Genomic DNA, 22,796 nt, shown 5'->3' on the forward strand with positions numbered 1-22,796 from the left:
CACAGAGTTTTCGAATACCTGAGTAAACTGCTATTTCAACCCTGCCAGCACTTTCTTTCTCACCTAGTAGGTAAGGCAGAATTCACTGTTGGGAGAAGATTTTCCTTTGGGACGGGGGGAGCTGGGAGTAGAGGAGGACATTTCAACGGGCCTCTTAGTAACCCAAAAGCTAATGCTCAGGTTCTACTCTGGAATGGAGAAACTGAGGTGCTGACTGGCTGGTCTGTTCTGTGTGAAGATGTAGAGAGCTGTTCCCACTGTGACAGGATTGTATTGATTGGGGAAAGAGGGAAGGTGAGACTCACGGGCCTTATAGGGGTGAGAATGACCAAAGACACTCCTGTGGTGTTTTGGGGATTTTCGTTTGTGTTTCTTTGCAATGGAATTCTCTTCAATTTCCCATAAGCCTTCAGTTAAAATGCATGATCTCTCAAAGTCTGACTCAACTGTATCTTCAGAATTAAGGGAAGGGCCAACATGCACACCTAGAGCGGCCGCTGAGGGGAGCGCTGGCCAGGGCCTGGAACAAGACCCCTCTCCAGGGAACAGGTGCCAACCAGGAGGGTACCTGGAATGGGCAAGTCTTCCTTGGAAACAGGCAGAAATATTGGTGGAGGGAAACATGACAAAAGACTGTGCTTCCTGCATTCATGAAAGATAGTTTGGACTGTTATTTGGCAATTTAAGGAAATAATGACCTAATAGCCTACAATGTAATATTTCATTTGAAGAAAGGTTGCTGAAAAAAAAAAAGTTAAGTCCCTGCCTAAGATCATTTCTTAAAAGAAATTGACTTCAGCCCTGGAAAGAAACTTAAGTTGGCTGGAAGAAAAAAAAAAAAAGCTTGAAACATAACAAGAGCACTAGGAAGTTTGAAAAATGTGGTTTTTTTTCCTATCCCTCCCAAACAGAAAATGTCTGTTTTAACAGGGAGTTTACCCACCTTGGCTTTTCCTCCTCTGGGAAACAGGCTTTTTAAGTCTGTGACACTCAATAAAGAATCAAGACTACAGAAGTTGATCCTATGCCAACAAATATGTCCTGGAACACTCAAGGCTTTGGGGAATAAATCGATATTTTGTTTTTCTCAATTAACCTTAGCAAGAGCGTACACTTCTCTAAAATGTCAATAACCTCGATGCTGCAATCCAGTCACGGACATCAAACATCACACCGGCTATTCTGGTCATACCGCCAATTGGTCAGTACTTCCCTGCTTGCAATACACCACCCCAAATTAAAGACCTGTCCACCAAAATAATCACTTTGGGATGTCTATGGATTAACATATCACCAGATCTCAAACCCTGGGCTTGAAGGAATATGGGGAAAGGGAAGGAGGAAACCATCTTATTATCCTTCTTGTGGTCCAGGCGGCCCCACCGAGCACTGATTTGGAGCAATGCAAGTCCAAGCTCCAGTATGCAGTGAGCACTCATTCATTCATTCATTCATTCACTGAGAATTTTTAAGCTCCTCCTAGTGCCAAGTATTGTGTGGAAAACAACAGAAGATGGCTAAGAAATAAACCCTGCTTTCAAAAGATTTATAGTTTTATAGGGAGGTACACAGAAATTAGTAATGTTAGTCAATAAGTATATAAGAATCAACAAAAGTGTGATAGGAAATGGAGAAGAGGGAAAAATCTCTTTCTGCTGGGGATCAAGGCAGGACAGGTGAGCTGAGCATCTAATAGTGGTGCAATTCTCCAAAGGATCAGAAGGCTCATTCCACAAGCTCAATTTTAAATTAATAAATAAATACAAATTAAATCTTCATTTCTGCCTAGTAATATGTTACAGTATATAACAACCTGAGCATACATCTGTTCAATACCTTATGATCATTTGTTGTTTTGTAATGTGATTCCCCTAAGTGAGCTCCTTGAGGACAGGAACAATGGTTGTATCTCTGCATTTTGAACTCCTAATGTAGACTCTAGCCTAAAGGAAGCATCTAATAATTTGTTGATGTATGGTTTGATTATATTCAATATACAAACATGCTATGTGATTCATGTGTTCTCCATGATTCATGGGCTTGCCTGACTTCTAATTCACAAGGAAATATAGAAAAAGATTTTTCATTTCTCCCCAAGTGGTTTACCAAGTGCTGAGGGAAAGAGATCCAGAAAAAAGAGAATAAAGCTGAGAAAAGATAGCACAATGTGTATTTGGGGATGAATATTTTTTTCAATGCTTGCCGAAATAATGCACATATTCACACAATGCAAGACAATTAAGAAGAAAACTCCAAGGATACAAGTTGAGTTTATAACGAAGATTTCCTTTAAAGCCTTGTTACTCAAAATGTGGTCCACAGCCCAGAACCTCAGCATTACCTGGGAGCTTGCTAGAAATGCAAATCTGGGGTCCCTTCCCAGACCTCCTTAATCAGAATCGGCAGTGAAAAAAGTTTCCCCAGGTGATTTGAAAACATATTAAAGTTTGAGCAGCATTGCTTTAAAGTGCTTAACTTTACAGATTCACTCCCATATCTTTACAAAAGCAGAAAGAAGATCTGGGAAGCCCAGACATTCCCGCCCACACAGAAAAATCTGGTCATTCAAAAGGATAATAACGCAGACCTCTTTGGACAGACTCATAAAAATGGTCTTTCTTGAATTTGATGCTGTTGAAGCTATTCCAGTTTGGGAAAGAGTCATTACAGGATAAATCGATAGCTCTGAGCAAACGCTCCTGACGCAGCAGCTCGGAGGTCATGACCAGAGAGAGGGTAGGAAATGGAAGACTTTACAAATACAAGCAGGAGAACTGACACCCATCCTTCAGCTTTGCTGGGGTCACATTTGACGTATCAAATCTGCTTTGTTGCATTAGAAAAGCTTTAATCTACGTAACTACTTTTTACTTTGAGAGAAGGCAGAGCGCCTCCGAAGGCAGGACGAGGGGAGGGCCTGGCACTTTCAATGGCTTCCGAGGCCTCGACCTCCCTGCCCTCGTGAGACCCTCACCACCTTCTGCCATGTAGAGGTTATTACCCTCCTTATAGCAACCAGGAGGAAACAGCCTCTGGGGGATTAAGTAACTTGCCTGAAGTTACATACTGATGAATGGAGGAGCCAGTGTTTGTACCTATTTCCATTTAGTATGGTTTTAAAAATTCCATGAAGTGAACTGCGGAGATGATAAGACAGCGAGGGAATCTGGCTATAGCAGACATTAAATTTGATATATGGGGACTCCTGGTGCAGTCATTGCTAAATGAATCCTAAAAAAATTTTTGTCTTTTGAAATTTCTCATTGTTCCTTAAACGAAGTTGCTTTTATTTAGGTAACAGATAATTCTCCAAATATTTCATTCAAAAAACATTTATTAAGTACCTTTTTAGATGTATGTATAATATGTACCTTTTAATTCTCAAAATATACTTAACAAAAAGTTGACAGAAAATGTTTAAAATATCCAAAGCCGAGAATAAAACAAGTAAGATCATCAGACTTTTGGAGCTGGGAATGGTCATAAACAACTGTCTAATGATTTCTTGATTGTCTACATGAGGAAACTGAAGCTCAAAGAAGTCTTATAACTTATTCCAGGTCACATCATAATAAGTGGCCCAGTCAGAACTGAAACTTTTATCTTCTGATTCATAGGTCATACTTTCCCACAACAGTGCACTGCCTTTAAAATTAAAAACACACACATACATACACTTCCCTAGTTATGGACATATAGACAGTTCTAAATACGACACTAAATATGACTCTTGAATGTATACAAAGGAAAACCTAAATACAGAGATTGACCCTGCTCTTCTTCTTAATTTCCTGCTCTATTAAAAGATAAAAATGTAGGGTATTCTATATCAAATACATTATTCTATTTCCTTTAAAAGAATCTCAGATCTGAGAGCTAATAAAAATACTGTTTTTCAAGAAATGCTATGGAAATAGGAATGTTAAAAAAAAACAACTAGAACTATAATCCATAACACACTCACTATCTAAAATAGCATCCAGTGTGCCACAATGATGGAAGAGGTTGTTGATGTAGGAGGGGTGGGGTGGGGGGCTGGGGGGGTATATGGGGACCTCATATTTTTTTAATGTAACATTTAAAAGAAAATAAAGAAGAAAAATATAAAAATAAAAACCATACCCACAAAAAAATTTTTTTAATTTAATTTAAAAAATAAAATACATAACATCCAGGCCCTGTTAGTGGGTTATAGAATGATAATGTGATATACCCCATAAAGAAAACATCCCTGAGTGAATTGGTCTAATACGGTGGTTCTCAAAGTGAGATCCATGGCCACCAGCCGCAGCAGCAGCACTAGCATCTGGGACTTTTTAGAAATGCTAATTTCAGGGCCCCTTCCCAGCACTCCTCAATCAGAAAGGGTGTTGGGCCCAGCAATCTGCATTTTAACAAGCCTTCCTAGTAGTTCTAATGAAACTAACTTTTGAGAACTTCTGGTTTGATAAATGAGGTCTGTGGCTTCTGTTTGATGTACATCTAAGTTAAATATTGCTCCTGTCAAATATCTATTTACTATACCCAGTGGTTTGATTGCATCCTTTTCATTCGCATTTTTATTGGCAATCAATCATTTTCATTCCTGTGAAAACCAGTCTCCTCTTTTGTTAAGATCATTGTTATTCAAGTCAGCAATTAAAGTGTTCGTTACAAAATTAAGCAGAAATAATTTGCATGAACACGATTTATCATTAGTACTATATATTTAAATGACAATTAAGTGTATAACAAATACAGTCATGAAATATTGCCTCACTTCACCCCAAGAACCCAAAATTAAAGATCTGCTAATAAAAAGCAGTTAGATAATTCTCAGTGTTCCAACAGTAAATGGGGAAGTGATTTAATAAGCCAGAAACTGGATGCCTGCGCTCTTAGGACCCTACCCAGACCCACTGAATCGGAATCTGCATTTCAAAGGATTCCCTGATGACTGTGTGCACACTAAAGTTTAAGAAACAATGCTTTAGATGACACTTGATAAATATTTGTTGAAGATGACGACTTTCCTACCCTTTTGCCTTTTTCAATGCAATGAAAAATCATCTACTTCCAAAAGAGCTTTATTATTTAATCCTATATTCAACTCTCTGAAGAACAGCCAAAAGGATTTCCACAGTGGCTGCACCGTTTTACAATGCCACCAACAATGTACAAGTGACCCGATTTCTCTTGTTCAAATTCAATACTTTTCTGTTTTGTTTTTTGTTTTTTAAAATACAATAGCCACCCTAGTCAATGTGAAGTGGTATCCACCAGTAGTGAATGAGTGTTCCTATTTCTCCATATCCTTTCCAGTACTCATAATTTCCTGGGTTTTTAAAAATAGTAACTATTCTAGTGGGTGTGAAATGATATCTCCTGGTGGTTTTGATTTGCATTTCCCTAACCACATTTCCATTTTCCCCTCCGTTTTTGATTTCTAACTTCATTCCCATTGTGGGTTGATTTGCGTTTTGATTTGCATGACGACCAATGATACTTTGCATCTTTTCATGTGCTTATTGGCAATTTTTAAATCTTCTTCAAAGAAATGTCTATTCAAGTCTTTTGCCCATTTTTTTTTTTTTTTTGGTTGGGTTGTCTTTTTGTTATAGCAGTTCTTTATATATACTCTGGATATTAAGTCCTTATCAATATATGATTCATAATCATTTCCTCCCATTCTGTAGTTTATCTTTTCACTTTCTTGATAGTGCTCTGAAACAAATAAAAGTTTTCAATTTTTACAAAATCCATTTTATCTATTTTTTTCTTTTGTTACTTGTGCTTTTGGTGTCATATCTAAGAAATCAACATAAAATCCAAGGTTGTGAAGGATCCCCCCTATGTTTTCCTCTAAGAGTTTTATGTCTGCAGCTCTTATGGTTAGGTTCTTGACCCATTTACAGTAAAAATTTTATATGGTATAAAACAGGGTCTAACTTCATTCTTTTTCATGTGGGTCATACAGTTTTCCCAACATCATTTATTGAAGAGACAATTTTTTTCCCCAATTAATGCACTTGACACCCTTGTCAAAAATCAGTTGATGTGGTTTTATTTCTGAACTCTCAGTTCTATTCCATTGGCTCACACATTTATTTTTATGCCATTATCATGCTGTTCTGATCACCATGGCTTTGTATTAAGTTCTGAAATCAGGAAGTGTGAGACCTCCAATTTTGTTCTTTGGTTGCAATACTGATTTGGCTGCTCAGGGTCCCTTGTGATTCTATATGAATTTCAGGATTGGTGTTTCCATTTCTGCCAAAAAGGCTACTAGAATTTTAATAGGTACTGCATTGACTCTGTAGATAGTTTTGGGTAATATTGACATCTTAATAATATTAAATCTTCCTATCCTTGAACACAGATGTCTTGTCACTTATTTAGATATTCTTTTATTTCTTTCAGCAATGATATTTCGTTTTCGGTATACAAGTACTTCACCTCCTTAGATAAATATATTCCTATGCACATTTTGTGCTTTTATGAGCTACTGTGAATGGGATTTTATTTTAATTTCTACTTCAGAATATTCTCTGATGGTATATAGAAACACAACGGATACTTGTGTGTTGATCCTATAGCCTACAACATTGCTGAATTCGTTTATAGTTCTAGTAGTTCTAGTAGTTTGGGGATCTTCTATATAAATGATCATGTCATCTTCATAAAGAGATTGTTTTATTTCCTCTTTTCCAGTTTGTGCTATTAACCATAGTGCATGGTTTAACATAGAGTTCAGTGTTTCTGTTTTTCAGTTCCACGGATTTTTTTAAAAATTTATTTTAAAGATTTTATTGTATTTTAATTTATTTTCTCTCCCCTTTCCCCCCTGTTGTCTGCTCTCTGTGTCCATTCACTGTGTGTTCTGTGTCCACTTGCATTCTTGTCAGCAGCACCGAGAATCTGTGTCTCTTTGCTGTGTCACCTTGCTGCGTCAGCTCTCCATGTGTGCAGCGCCACTCCTGGGCAGGCTGTGCTTTTTTCTCATGGTGTGGCTCTCCTTGCAGGGTGCACTCCTTGCTTGTGGGGTTCCCCTACACAGGGGACACCCCTGCGTGGCATGGGCCAGCCCACTACATGGGTCTGGAGACCGTGGGTTTGAACCCGGGACCTCCCATATGGTAGGTGGACTCTCTATCAGTTGAGCCAAATCCACATCCCTAAAAAATTTTATTCTAGTGACATATACATAGCCTAAAATTTCCCGCTCTTAATCACATTCAAATATATAATTCAGTTATATGTTTTATTTGGTTAATTTGGTTCACATGTGATTCTACACCACTACCATCCATTACCAAAACTTACGTAATCCTAATAGAAACACTCTGTTTGCACTTCAAGATTTAACTCCCTATATCCTCCCCCAACCTCATGCCCTGGTAACATATATTCTAGATTCTGACATCTATGAGTTTGCTTTCTCTAATTACTTCATATCAATGAGATCATACAATATTTGTCCTTTTGTGTATGGTTTATTTTACTCAATATGATGTCTTCAAGATTCATCCATGTTTTTGCTTGTATCCAAACTTCCTTCCTTTTTACAGCTATGTAATACCCATTTGGTGATCCTTGTGTGATAAATTTTTTTTTTTTAATTTTAATCATTGGTTAATGGACACTTGGGTTGCTTCCATTTTTTTGGCAGCTGTTAATAATGCCATTATGCACATCAGTGTGCAAGTATCTGTTTGAGTGTGTGCTTTCAATTTGGGGGGTGTATACCTAGAAGTGGGATCGACAGGTCATATGGTAATTCTATACTTAAGTTTCTGAGGAACTGCCAAACTGTCTTCCACAGTGAGAGCACCATTTAGCATTCCCCCCAGCAATGAACGAGCATTTCTATTTCTCCACATCCTTTCCAGCACTTATAATTTTCTGTAGTTTTTTTTTTTAATAGTAACTATTCTAGTGCATATGAAATGGTATCTCATTGTGGTTTTGATTTGCATATCCCTAGCCACATTTCCATTTCTCCCACTGTTGTTGATTTCTAGCTTCATTCCATTGTGGTCAGAGAATATACACTGAATGATTTCTTTTTTTTTTTTTTAAGATTTATTTATTTATTTCTCTCCCCTTCCCCCCACCCCGGTTGTCTGTTCTCTGTGTCTATTTGCTGCGCCTTCTTCTTTGTCCGCTTCTGTTGTCAGCGGCACGGGAATCTGTGTTTCTTTTTGTTGTGTCATCTTGTTGTGTCAGCTCTCCGTGTGGGCGGTGCCATTCCTGGGCAGGCTGCACTTTCTTTCACGCTGGGAGGCTCTCCTTACGGGGCACACTCCTTGCGCGTGGGGCTTCCCTACGCGGGGATACCCCTATGTGGCACGGCACTCCTTGCGCACATCAGCACTGAGCATGGGCCAGCTCCACACGGGTCAAGGAGGCCCGGGATTTGAACCGGGACCTCCCATGTGGTAGACGGACGCCCTATCCACTGGACCAAGTCCACTTCCCTGAATGATTTCAATTTTTAAATTTACTCAGACTTGTTTTGTGACCTAAGCCATGGTCTATCCTGGCAAATGATCCATGTATACTAGAAAAGAATGTGTATTCTTCTGCCGTTGGATTAATTGTGCTATATATGTCTGTTAGGTGTAGTCATTTTAGAGTATCATTCAAGTCTTCTGTTTCCTTACTGATCTTCTGTCAAGATATTCTATCCACTATTGAAAGCGGTGTATTAAAGTCTCCTACTATGAATGAAGAACTGCCTATTTTCCCTTCAATTTGTCAGTAATTGCAACAAGTATTTTGTTCACCTGCTATTAGGTGCACATATATTTATCATCGTTATGTCTTCTCTCTGAGTTGACCCTTTTATCAGTATGTTGTAATGACCATCTTTGTCCTTCGTAACAGTTTTTGATTTAAAGTCTATTTTAATTTGCCAAAGGTTGTCAGAGCAATAGACCAGAAATGGGTTGGCTTTTATAATGGGAATTTATTAGGTTAAAATCTTACAGCTCTGAGGCTATGGATGTGTCCAAATCAAGGCATCATCAAGAGATGTTGTCTCACCAAGTTGTAGAAGTTGGCAATTAGACACATAGTTGCATCATCTAAAGATGTTTTCTCTCCAAGCTCAGCTGTTAGGCGATCAGGCACAGGCCAGGGCATAAAGTCAGCTGTGCTCATCTCTCCTGGCCTCTCTGCAGGTTTTTACCCGTGTCTCTGTGAGGCTTCTATTCCTCTACCCTGGGTCACACTTCACTGAAGTAATCCAAAAAATGGGATCCCACACCCACAGGAATGGGCCAACTCCAAGAACATGATCTTTTCTGGGATCCACAAAAAGCCCCAAACTGTCATACTACCCCAGCTCACTTTTGGTTACTATTTAGTTGGGGGTTTTTTTGTTTGTTTGTTTTTTATCTTTTCACTTTCAACCTACTTACATCTTTGAATTTGAGATTCTTGTAAACAGCATAGAGTTGGGTCATGCTTTTTTATCCATTCTGCCAAACTCTGCCTTTTGACTAGACAGTTTAATCCATTTACATTTATAGTAACTACTGATAATTGAGGACTTTCTTCAGCTATTTTGCTATTTAGGTTTTTTTGGGTTTTTTTAAAAGATTTATTTATTTATTTATTTATTTATTTATTTAATTCCCGCCCCCCCCCCCCGCCCCCCCCGGTTATCTGTTCTCTGTGTATATTTGCTGCGTCTTGTTTCTTTGTCCGCTTCTGTTGTCGTCAATGGCACGGGAAGTGTGGGCGGTGCCATTCCTGGGCAGGCTGCACTTTCTTTTGCGCTGGGCGGCTCTCCTTACAGGGTGCACTCCTTGCACGTGGGGTTCCCCTACGTGGGGGACACCCCTGTGTGGCAGGGCACTCCTTGCGCACATCAGCTCTGCACGTGGGCCAGCTCCACGCGGGTCAAGGAGGCCTGGGGTTTGAACCGCGGACCTCCCATGTGGTAGACGGACGCCCTAACCACTGGGCCAAGTCCATTTCCCTATTTAGTTTTTATAAGGCTTGTATCTTTTTTGTCAATTCTTCCACTAATACTTACATTCATATTTATTTGATTTTTTTATACTACATTAAGTCCCTTCTCATTTCTATCTGGATATATTTTTCATATATTTTCTTTGTGGTTACCCCAGGGTTAAAATTTAACATCCTAAATATATAACAATGATATTTGATTTGGTACCAACTTTGCTTCCACAGCATACACATACACTATACCTATACCCCTCTGTTTCTCCTCCCACCTTTCTTTTACTTGTTACAAATTATATCTTTGTATATTGTATATCCAAAACCATAGGTTTATCATTTCCTTTTTTTCAAAGATTTATTTCTCTCCCCTCCCTCCCCCATTGTCTGCTCTCTGTGTCCATTCACTGTCTGTTCTTCTGTGTCTGCTTGCACTCTTGTCATGTGGGACTGGGAAACTGTCACTTTTTTGTTACGTCATCTTGCTGCATCAGCTCTCCATGTGTGCGGTGCCCCTCCTGGGTGGGCTGTACTTTTCTTTTTCATGCAGGGCAGCTCTCCTTACAGGGTGCACTCCTTGTGTGGGAGACTCCCCTACACAGGGGACACCCCTGCATGGCATAGCACTCCTTGTGCGCAGCAGAACTGTACATAGGCCAGCTCACCATACAGGTCAGGATGTCCTGGGTATGGAACCCTAGATCCTCCATATGGTAGGCGAACGCTCTATCAGTGGAGCCACAACCACTTCCCCTGTGTCTCTTTTTGTTGTGTCATCTTGCTGCGTCAGCTCTCCGTGTGTGCAGTGCCACTCCTGGGCAGGTTGTGCTTTTTTTCATGCAGGGCGGTTCTCCTTGCAGGGTGCACTTCTTGCACGTGGGGCCTGCGTGGCACGGCACTCCTTGCATGTGTCAGCACTGCACATGGGCCAGCTCACCACACGAGTCAGGAGACCCTGGGCTTGAACCCTGGATCTCCCATATGGTAGGCAGATTCTCTATCAGTTGAGCCAAATCTGCTTCCCTGTCATTACTTTTTATGCACTTGCATTTTAGCACTGGTAGGCAGAAATGGAGTTACATACCAAAAACTACATTACGATCATACTGGTATTCCTAATTACCCAAACAGCTACTTTTACTGGAGGTCTTCATTTCTTTATGCCACCTTGAACCACTGTTTAGTGTCCTTTCCTTTCAGTCTAAAGAACTCCCTTTAACATTGCTCAAAGGGCAGATCTAGGGGTGATGATTCCCTCAGCTTTAATTTATTTGAGAGTGTCTGAATCTCTCCCTCATTTTTGAAAGAATGTCTTACCAGATAAAAAAAAATTCTTGGTTGCCACTTGTTCTTTTTCAGCACTTAAGTATTTCAACTTACTACCTTTTGCCTTCAGGGTTTCTGAGGAGAAATTGGCACTTAATCCAATTGGGACTCCCTTGTACATAACACATTGCTTTTCTAGTGCAGCTTTCAGAATTCTCACCTTGTCCTTTGCATTCAACAGTTTAAACAGTATGTGACAGGGCATATTTTTATTCAAATTTATCCTGTTTGGTATTCTCTGGGTTTCTTGGATGTGCATATGTATGTCTTTTGCTAGTTTGGGAAGCTTTCTGTTACTCTTTCTCTGAATATTCCTTCTACCCCTTTCTCTCTTTCTTCTCTTTCTGGAACTCCCACAATGCATATATTGATATGCTTCATGGTATCCCAGAGGTCTCTTAGTCTAACTTCACTTTTTATAATTATATTTTCTCTCTGCTCCTCAGAATAGCTTGTTACAATTTTTTGTCTTTAAGTTCACTGACTCTTCTGCCAGCTCCACTTTGCTGTTGAAACCCTCCTAGGAATTTTTCAATTCAGTTGTAGTTTCTACTCCAATAGTTCTGTTTACTTCCTTTTTAAAATTTCTATCTCTTTTCTGAGATTCTCTTATTGTTCATACATTGTTTCCTGATATCCTTTAATTTCTTTTCTCTGTATTTTCTTTCATCTCCTTCAGCATAATGAAATCATTTTTTTAAAAGTCTTTGTCTAGTGTGTCCACAGTCTTATCTTCTTCATTGATGTTTTCTGGATTTTTATCCTCTTCCTTTGGATGGGCCATCATTTCCTATTTCTTTGTGTGGCTTGTACTCTTGTGTTGCACACTATACATTTTAATATTTTAAATGTTAAATTCTGGGGTTTAGTTCCTGAGGTGTTTGCTTCTTGAGTTTGCATCTAGCTGGTAATATGACAGAGATTTTCTTGAGTGTCAGGAGCTAACAAAACCAAGCAAACCTAAGCAAAAAACACTTTTCACCATCTTTGACATTTGGTCTTGTTTTGATTGGCGTTCTCTGTCAGAGTTCAGCCCTACTATCAGGAAAGTCAGATCAAGGTGAATGCAAAAGGCAGGGTCCTCTGTATCTTTTCTGGGTCTGGGTCTAAGCTTGTGCTCACTAGGGGCCTTAGGAGTCCCCTGTTCCCAGGATTCTGAATGTCTCACCCCCCATTTCCCAAGAGATAGACCTCCTGAGTATTCCACTGAAAGACTTAGGGTAGTTAAGTCTTGCCCCAGGCTATCTACCTCAATTGTTTCTCACACTGTTTTTATTGTCTCAAACTCTTTTGTCTGGAGGCCAAATTGTGCAAGGGAGGAATTCAAGAGAGGAGTTTCCCAAGTCAGTCTTTACCAACCAGAACAAGGCCAGGGACCACAAAGAAAGTAGCCACAAACTCCAATCTGGCCTGGGGTGAGGATGAGGTGGGAACCAGGAAGAGCACCAGGAGCTTCTTCCACAGCTCCCCAAAGTTGCATTTCCTTGATTCAGCCCCTGCTCAGCAAATGCGGCCCTTCAGCTCTCCTCCACGCCTCCGTGGAAGCACGCTGTCCTTAAGTCTCCTCTGCCACCCTTGTCTGGGGCAGCTTGGAACAATGGCTGCCCTCAGAGATGGGTCCTCAGGGAGCCAAAGTCGCTAATCAAAAGCCATCGTCAGTGATCATGTCCCTTTCTGGGACCAGCAAGCTATGCCAAGGGCCGGACCCTACTGCTGCCTGTTGAGGGTAGTAACCACCAAATGGAGAGAGCAATTTACTGGTATTTACCATAATTTACAATCCTGTTCCTCCTGCTTTTTCCTGGATGCTATTCGGAGTTCTACTGGATTCTGGAGTTTCAAAACAATTGATTCAGACAGTTCCTGTTTGTTTAAAAATTGTTGTGGTGGAGGGACAGATTTCTGAAGCATTTTACTCTGCCATCTTTCCACAGTTCTCTCCTGTATACCTTTTTTAAAAAGGTATATACATCAAGCATAAACTCCGTCTACTTTCTCCATCTACTTTCTGTCTCTGCAGGGACATCTCTTAAAAGTGAAATCATGCAATATTTCTCTTTATGTGTCTTGCTTATTTCACTGAACGTAATATTTTCAAGGTTCTTGCATCTTGCATCATATCTCAGAACTTCATTCTTACAGCTGAACAGTTCTTTTTTTAATGAGGAACATGTGTTATCCCCCCTAAATAGACTGGATTAAGTTAAAATAATAATCAGTTGCTTATTCACATATAGGAAGGACAGAATTTCTTTAAGTTAAGGGATAATTGAAATTAAAGAACTAGTGGAAAGGGAGATTTTTGAAGGTGCATGGGAGAGAAGATTACTGAAAAAACAAGGTGTTTTAGGAGAGACAGGATAAAGCCATAGGCCTCTCCAGATAACAAAGAAACTACAAACAAAAAGAGCAAAGTGGGGAAAAAATAGAGGAAGAAAATAAGAAAATTGAGAAAATTCACGTGTGACAGATGGCCTCAATCAGATCAAGTCAGTGGTAAGATCATTTGCCAAGTAAAAGGGAAGTAGATATGGTGGTAATTCAACAGGGACTCCACCAGGAGTGAGAGCAGGGAAAGGTGGGCCACCCAGCAGAGAGGGCTGAGCTGGGTTAGAGAACAGGAATCTGAAAAGACCCTCACGTAGGGCATGATTCTCCCCAGCACTGCTCATAACCTGGAGACAACTACTAAGAAAACTGATGGCTTTGCAAAAGATACAAATCCATGTTTCACTTTGTAAAGGTTCAAAGGCAATCCTGCTGAGAAACCCAGTCTTATCTGTTGGGATGCTTGTACTCTACTTCATAGCAAATGTATTCTCTTTAGTGAGAAAAATGCCCAAACCTATTTGTTACATTATTAATGGCTTTCCTAGGGACTTACTTATTATTCTGATATCTCTAATAGTTTCATCCTTTCATTTCCTTGCAGGTTGTTGATTTCTGTTTTCTAACATAACTTCTAGAGTACTAGAGATATCCTTAGTACTTTGCTAGCTAATCAAAGGCATGAGTATCCCCAGTTTAAAAACAGAATTTATTGACTGCAAGAATTTAAAATCATTCCCTGGCCTTATAAATAATGTTCAGTTTCAAATACTTTTCTTGCCATGCATGTATTTCAGAACCAATTTTGGATCAACCATATCACTGTCACAGAGAAGCTCTGCAAATGCTGTACAATGGGGGAGTTGTGCACCACTCTCTTTTTCAACTACTATTGACTCTGCACCTACCATGTGGATTGTTACAGATACTGTGAGGGGTTCACCAACAACAGGGCATTAATAACAAGGTGCTGAAGAAGACTAAAGATGAGGGCTGAGAGCCAACAGTGTCAAGGCAGCAATACAAAACCAAGAAAGGGGTTTTGTGTATTCATATATATATATATATAAAGTCATTGTTTTTTTATTTTATTTTATTTTATTTTATTTATTTCTCTCCCTTCCCTCCCCCCCTCCCCCGTTGTCTGCTTTCTGTCCATTCACTGTGTAGTCTTCTGTGTCCGCTTGCATTCTTGCCAGCAGCACCGGGAATCTGTGTCTCTTTTTGTTGCATCATCTTGCTGCATCAGCTTTCTGTGTGTGCGGCACCACTCCTGGACAGGCTGCGCTTTTCTCGCATGTGACGGCTCTCCTTGCAGGGTGCACTCCTTGTGCATGCGGCTCCCCTATGCGTGGGACACCCCTGTGTGGCACAGCAGTCCTTGCGCACATCAGCACTGCACGTGGGCCAGCTCATCACACAGGTCAGGAGGCCCTGGATTTGAAACCTGGCCCTCCCATATGATAGGCAGATGCTCTATCACTTGAGCCAAATCTGCTTCCCTGTGCATGCTTATAAATTCATGTGTTTCCTCTTACCTTCTTTATAACACATTTGTATGTTTAAATAACAAACTACAACATTATGTTTTTTATGTATGTAGATATAATTCATATGATAACTACAGCATCAGGAGGGAGATGGTAAGCAGATTTTTTTTTATAATTACAAGGTTCTTACATTTATGTGAAGTGATACACTACTAATTCTAACTAACCTATGACAATTTGAGAATACAAACTGCAAGTCCTAGAGCAACCACAGATGAAAAAAAAATTTAAAAAGCAAAATAGCTTAAAAAGGAGATAAATTAAAATGGAATTCTATAAAATCGATTAACCCAGAACAGCAATAGCAATAACAACACCCCCCCAAAAAAAATCCAAATGACAAACAGAAAGCAAATAGCAAAATGTTAGGCCACCAACCATAGCAGTAATTACATTAAATGTGGTAATTAAAATCTCCAAAGAAAAGGGAGAACTATTCATAGTAGACTAGAAAAAAACAAGACCTAATGTTAGTCATACACTGTCTACAAGAGACAAACCTTAAATATAAAGACACAGATAGGCTGAAAGTTACAGAATGGAAAAAGACATACCATGCAAACAGTAATCGTAAGTAACCAAATTAATATTAGATAAAAGACACTTGAAGACAAAGAATATTTCCAGAGAAAAAGAGGAACATTTCATAATAATGAAAGGGTAAATTTATCAGGAAGACATAACATTCATAAATGTATATGAGTCTAATGACAGAGCTTCAAAATACATGAAGAAAGAATTGACAGAATTAAAGGGAGAAGTAAACAAATCCACAGTTACAACTATCTCAATATGCTGTCAAATACAAACTTGATGTTGGTGAATAAACACAGTATGCTATATCAACAGCTAGCTATATGTGTTTTCTACTTAATTGTCCCCAGATCAAGGGACAAACTACTTCCCTCTACTGTGACCAGAAATTCCAAGTAGATCTGGGTAAACTCACCAAACCAGAGGAAATTCTCCCTACACTCATCCCATATTCTTATTCAGCAGTAAAAATTTGCAGTTAGGTTAATTGTATTAAGTTTGATTTTTGAAGATGTTATTAGTTTTTAAAATTTATTTATTTATTTATTTTTTAGCTTTTACCCCTTGCGAGATGGCTCCTTTGACTGTCCATTCCTTGTTTCTGTTCGTTGTCTGCTTGCTCTCTGCTTGTTTATGTCTGCTCATTTGTGTCTGCTCATCATATCTGCTCATTATCTGCACATCTTCTTTCAGGAGGCACTGGGAAACTGACCCAGGACCACCTATGTGGGAGGTAGGTGCCCAACCACTTGAGCCACATCTGCTCCCAGGTTTTATTATTTTAATCTTTCTTATTTTATCATTGCTTAATGAGTCACCTAGTTAAGCTGACATCTGACTCCAGGCAGGTAACTCAGGAATCTGTCCATCCTTGCTCTAAGGTAAAAATGATCTATTCCTTCAGTGAAATCATATAACATCCACATACACAAAATTCCCAATGGTTCTTTTCCTTTGGTTTCAAACTTCAGAGAATAAGATTACCTTATATATGAGGAAATGGAAATTCAGTTCTTTCCTCAACTCTTCAATATATAGAAATTTACATCCAACATGACTGTATCTGAAAAGGTAATATTTAATTGTAATTTACTAAATTACATTTCCTAAGATCTTATTCACTGTTAAAAAAAGGGAGGGAGGGATTCTACTAGCTAGATTAAATTGTCTGATATTCAGAAAAATTACATAGCAAAAGCAAACTAAATCTAGCACCAATGAAGGGTACCTAGCCTGCTAATTAATATCCAGCAGCTTATACACTATCTCATTTTTAAAATGTAACCGAATATTTAAAAGTATAAACCATATAAGGGTATCTTGTTAAACCACAGTTTAAAAAAATTAAGATCAGCTCTGATTAAAAAGAAATAGGGAAACAAAAATTATTAGAAATGAAAATCAGAAGAGCAAGAGTCATTTGTCTCTCAAGTATCTGACAGAAGATAATGATGAGAGGAGCTGATTATCACTAATTTTAGCATGTTTGCATATGAAGAATCAGAGGATCACTGCCTGGAGATAAGAGACAAGTGAAATATTAATTTCAGAGTCAGAAATCAGACTGGATGTTAACATATGATAAGGAAATTCACCACACTCAGCCGAGTATGCAATTGAATTTCTGAATCAGAAGGCAGTACTGGGATTTATCCCAAGGAAAAAGAATAAAGGGTATGCCTAAATATTTAGCTATAAAGAATTTGTTGCAGCTTTGTTTATGATATAGAAAATTATAAGACTATGTATAAATTTCCACATATACAGGATGCACACAATGAAACACACGATCTACACACATCACACAGTGGACATACTATGCAGCCAATAAAAGTACTGTGGTAAAGGGTATGTCTCAGAACATGCCTCTGAATTGTTTGGGGAAGGGAAGAGCTAAGAAACAGGATAAAAATATAATAAACATAGCAAGGTCTTATTTGTAAATAGTTGTACATATACTTATAGGTATGATTATATTTTATGTTAATATTTGTACACATAAAAGAATCTGATAATGTACATACCAAAATGCTAATAGTGATCATCTTTGAGTTTGGGGAATATAGGTGGTTTTTATTATCTTGTCTTTATTTCTCTGTATTTTCTATTATTCATGCATTAACATAAATTACTTATGTAATTAAAAACAAACAAAAAATTTAAGGCAACTAAGGCTTTGCTATTAATACTTCTAATATACCAAAATTCTTTATTCAACTTTAACCAATGAAATTCCCATAGTATTTTTGAGACTGTTAATAAATATAATCTCTAAATTAGGTACACTCAAATCCAAGTCATATTCTCTTTAGCAATAATACTCCATGCTATGGACATACCATATTGTCTTGCCTCAGAAAGGAGAGATGATTTTCAAATAATGGCTGGAGATGGTTGCTCCTAGGCCTCCTTTACCTTTGGAGTTATGATTTGATCTATCTGAAGTTTTCATTTCTTTTAAACTTAATGAGTATAGTAAAAAGACAGATAATTTTTATCATGCATTGTACTTATTACTAGATCACTCAGCTTATCTGTATCCAAGCTCCCAGTGAAACACTGTCATGGTTTAGCATCAAATTTCCCTATCCCCAACTCTCCCCATACCCTAATCAAAATAACTGGAAAATCTAGCAGAAGACCCCGTTCTCTTCCACCACAGTTAAAACCTACTAAACCCAGAAGAATGGGAAAACCAAAAGGAGATGCCAATGAAAAATAGGTGGCTGTTAGGCATGCAGATGGCAGATGACTACTTCCACTCCAATGACAGACAAGCCCTGGAAAAAAGTCTCCTGTTGGTTTCCAGGGATTATATAATTTCTTCCCATGGGTTGGATGCCACTCTTGAAACAAGATAAAAAACCCTTGGACCTATGTCACATGCTTCTACTAGGAAGCAGCAGTGTCTTTAACCTTGGAGACTAGGCTCAAAAGGCATTAAGAAGCCCCAATGTCACCAGTGGTAACTACACTGATGGCAACCAGACTTATGTTGCTAACCCCTCCATTTTTTCTAGAAGCTTTTTGATGGAAGCAGAAAAAGAAGAGGTGGTGGTGAATCAGCCAGGTCCCAACAGGAAACAGAATTCTCCCTGGGTCGTTAGTGGAATAGAAGGTGATGAGTTGATGCTCAATATGGGCAAAATCTATAAGGTGGAAGGTGATGGTTGAGCAGTAGATGGGGTGATAACGGTGCAGTGATGTGATTGGGTTCAATGGTGCTGGAATGTGAGGGGTAATAGGGTGGAGGGTTGGGTTGGACTATCTATGGAATGGGGGGAGGGCTGGAGGAAGGAACAGGTGAACTCTAGGGATTTGCAGGTCTGTGGTTAAAACTACAATGGTGAGAATGTTTTTTTGGTGAATATGGCAGAGGAGGGTTATTGGTTCAGGATGTTGGGGGTGGGGGGATAGGTGGGATAGGGTAAACCTGGGAAATGGTTCTATTGAATATGAAAGTATTCATCTTGTCATAGTGTGTTATCTCAGTGGATGGAAACCCACATAATAAACAAGAAAATATTACATTCCCATCCAGGGGAATCCTGCTATGTTCTCAATTAGAAGGGCAATAGTCTCTCCAGAACATAGGCAGTGCTTAATAAAAGAAGATGGACCAATATGGCAAGTCCTCAATATTATTGTGTGTAACTATGAACGTTATTCTTCGAAAATTGAAACTTAGCAGGAAGCAGATGTGGCTCAAGTGACTGGGCTTCTGACCGCCACATGGGAGGACCCAGGTTTGCTCCCTGGGGCCTCCTGGTAAAAAAAAAAGTGTGCCCGCATGGCAAGCCAGTGCCCCTGTGGTGAGCCAGTGCCCACACAAGTGAGTCATACAGCAAGATGATGATGCAACAAAAGAGAGACAAAGGGGAGAGTCAAGTCAAAGCAAGGCACAACAGAAATCAGGAACTGAGGTGACGCAAGTGACAGGGAACATCTCTCCACATCACAGGTCCCCAGGATCAAATCCTGCTGAATCCTAGGGGAGAAAAAAATGAGAAGACAGAAAGAGAAATAGACACAGAAGACCACACAGTGAATGGACACAGACAGAAAAAAAAAAAAAAAACAGCAGGGCAGGGGGGTGGGAAAAAATTGAAACTTAGTGGCTACCATAGGTACCAAGGGGAGTAAGAAGGAAGAATAGAAAAGAAGGAGCATGGGGCAGTTTTAGAGCATTGGAATTGTTCTGCATGATCTTGCAATGATGGATACAGGCCATTTTAAATTTTGTCAAAACCAAGAAAAGTGTACAGTGCAAAATGTAAATCATAACATAAACCATTGACTGTAGTTAGCAGCAATGCTTCAGTATTTGTACATCAGCTGCAACAAATGTACCATACACATGTAAAATGTTATTAATAGGGTAAAGTGGGAGGGGGGAGGCTGTTGGGTATATGGGAAGCCCCTATATTCTTCTGTATGACTTTTCTGTAACCTTAGGCTTCTTTGAAGATAACGCTGAAAAAAAGACACTGGGGGAATATATGGAAGAAATTGTCACTGTACATAAAAGATAACAGATCTTACAGTGATGAAAGACATAATGAAAAAAATTTCATTTTTTATTTTTTAATTATTTATTTATTTTTGTATTTTATTTACTTATTACTATTATTTTTTATTTTTTATTTTTGCTCTGTTTTAGGGGAGGTTTTGGATCATAGATGAGTCACAACAGTGGCAGGGAAGGATCACTGGTGCAGGGTGTCAGTGGTGGGGGTGATATGTGAGGAAGGGTGCACTCAGGGCATGTCTCTATGGTATATGAATATGTTCAAGTAGACTTGGTGGGGTGGAGACCAACACAATAACTGAAAGAATATTGAATTCCTATCCTGGTAAGTCCTACTCCATTCTCTAATAGAGTGGCAAGAATCCCCTGAGTATGTGGGCAGTGCCTAGCAAAGGAGAACAGACCATTATGCCAGGCCCTTGATATTGATGACTGTACTTATGAATCTTTTCAGGGGAAATTGAAAATTAGCCTTGTATTATCTATATAACCTATGAGTTACTTCCTGAAAGCCTTGTAGCTCGAATGTGGCTTCTCTCTAAGCCAAACTCAGCATATAAATGCACTACCTTCCACCTGGCATGGGACATGACTCCCAGGGATGAGCCTCCCTGGCATCAAGGGATTATTACTGAGTACCAACTAGCAAAAAAAGGCCTTGACCAAAAGGAGGAAATATCAAATACAAATGAGTTTTTATGGCTAAGAGATTTCAAAATGAATCAGGAGGTCATTCTAGATTTTTAAAAAGAGAATCATCTTTAATGGGAAAATTATTTAAAAGAGGTGTGGTCAGGGACTAGGGGAAAAATCAGGCATGGTAAAGCCTCTAACACAAGCAACAAATGGAAGTCATCACCATCCCTCCCTCTCAATGGAGCAAAAGAGCAAGAGCTACAGCTTTGGAGGGAATGTGGATGTAGCCACTGCCAGAGATGAGTTGCTGATCAAGGAGGGAGCAGAAAAGAAACATCCCAGCCTCTCCCACCTCTCACCTCTGATGTCCTGCCAGTGCTTCCACTGGCCAAACCTTGCTTAAAGTCAGCCAGCAAGGAAATCAGGGAGATGCAGTCTGCAGGGGGCAGCCACCAGGAGCCCAGACAGGGGCGAGAAAGGCAGAGAATGGACAGAGAGGTTGAGAGCAACTGATCAATAACCAGAACAGGTGATTACAATCTCCTGGGGAATCCTCTTTTGAGAACTCACCATGCTGAAAAAGCCATGGAATCCCAGGTGATTCAGAGAGCAGAAGGAGACTAAAAACCAAAGAGAATTCTTGTAATACATTTCACTTTTTAAAAAATGTTAAAATTCAGTGTGCAAAGATGACTAAAATGCAGAAGTTGGGCATTGGGAGAGCATGGAAAAAGGCCAACAAATATTAACAAATTCAGGATACTTACTATTATTTTAATGATGCTCTAGTTTACAACAACTGAAGACAACTGAAGACAATAAGAAGGCAATAGGACTCCTCCTCCTCCTTTGTTTTTCTTTCTTTTCTTCATTGTGTTCATACTCCAATGTCAGGGAATAACAGAATATAAGCTCTGGTATATTAAATGCAGAAGGAAGATTCAGCCCAAAGCAATGCCCACCTCCTCTCATTTAAACATTTTTTTGTTAAAATGTGCTGTGGTCCAAGTCCCTAAATATCCAACCACCTTCTAGCCATTACTCACTTGATGTCCCGTAAGTACCTCCAATGTACAGGTCTAATGGTAAACTCTTTACTTCTCCCCTCCTATTCTTTCTCTGTCCCACAGCCCTATGTGCTCTTCCTCCAGGACCCATGTTTATGAGGTTTATGGCACCACCATACACCCAGACCCCCAAACTGGAAACCTCCACTCCACCTTCTGCCTCCCTGGAGTCCAGGCGTGTTTCCACCATTAAGCAATCTGGGCCACTTTCATATCCTAGGCATCTTGTCTGACCCTCCATCCTTCTCTGGGAATCCCCCATAAACTCTATACATTCCTCTCCACTGGATTGCTAGCCATTTTAACCCCTAGGTTTTTGTCCCTGCCTCTCTCTCCCCTTGCTCCCCGCCCCTACCCCCCACACCTTAGCCTGCTGTAAAACAGGTCATGGCTTTTCTGCTTTCCTTCTTCCTTGTTAATCCTGAACAGCGGATTGCAATTAATGCCTTCTTCTGCATGTTTGTTTTAAAGATTTTGCTGCCAAAATCTACAGGGAAATTGACAGAGGATTTTAAAAAAATAAAAAAGCAAAGGACGTTAAAAACATCCCACCAGTCTACAAAGTCCTTGTGGCCCTTGACCTTATCCTGTAGCTCCTATGTCACTCCAGAAGTGCTAAGTGGAAGCCAAGGTTCTTTCCACCTTTGGTGCTGAAAATGAGCTCACTGACTAGCAGGAAGTCTTCAGGATATAGTCAGATAGAAGACATGACCATCTGTTTCTTCCTCATAGACCCTTCCTGGACTTGAAGAGCCAGGCAGCTGAGCATTTGAGCTCTGTGCACTCAGACTCTCAGGAGGTCATACCCCCCACCCTATTAGCACCCGTTGTCTCCCAGGGACAGAGGGGAGAGAAGTCTCCCAAATCAAGGGCCCC

The sequence above is a fragment of the Dasypus novemcinctus genome, chromosome 5, assembly GCF_030445035.2.
Source record: "Dasypus novemcinctus isolate mDasNov1 chromosome 5, mDasNov1.1.hap2, whole genome shotgun sequence".
In the NCBI taxonomy this organism is placed as follows: Eukaryota; Metazoa; Chordata; class Mammalia; order Cingulata; family Dasypodidae; genus Dasypus; species Dasypus novemcinctus.